Raw genomic sequence first — 538 nt, forward strand, 5'->3', positions numbered from 1 at the left:
TTCCCCTCCCCCCTCTCCCCCCTTTCTTTCCATCTATATATCATAATCTCCTTATTCAACAACGCAGCGAAAAAGAAAAAAATGGAGGCACAAGAAATCCCCTCTTTTTCTCTCTCCTCCTTTTTCCCCTTCTTTATTTCTGCTCTTTCGTAATCCTCTTTTTGGCTGATTCAAGTTCTCTTATGCCTCCGCCATTTTGGAAAATCCTGTGATTCGCCCCTTCTGGCAATCGCCTTTTTGCCACTTGCGTCCGTCTGCCACCTACTTCAGCCTATTTCTTTTGTTTTCTTTCGCCTTTCATATGTGTCTTTTTTTTCTTTCTCTCCATTTCTCCCTTTCCATCTCCTTCTTGTTCGTCTTCTATTTCTTTCTTTTTTGGGGTCTCTTTCTGTGTTTCTTTCTCTTTGTCTTTCTGGCTTTCTTTCTCTGTGTCTTTCTGGCTTCCTTTCTCTGTCTCTCTCTGCTTTTCTTTTTCTGTTTCTTTCTGTCTTCCTTTCTCTGTCTCTTTCTGCCTTTCTTTCTTAGTCCCTAAATGGAA

This window comes from Penaeus monodon, chromosome 29, assembly GCF_015228065.2.
Source record: "Penaeus monodon isolate SGIC_2016 chromosome 29, NSTDA_Pmon_1, whole genome shotgun sequence".
NCBI lineage: Eukaryota > Metazoa > Arthropoda > Malacostraca > Decapoda > Penaeidae > Penaeus > Penaeus monodon.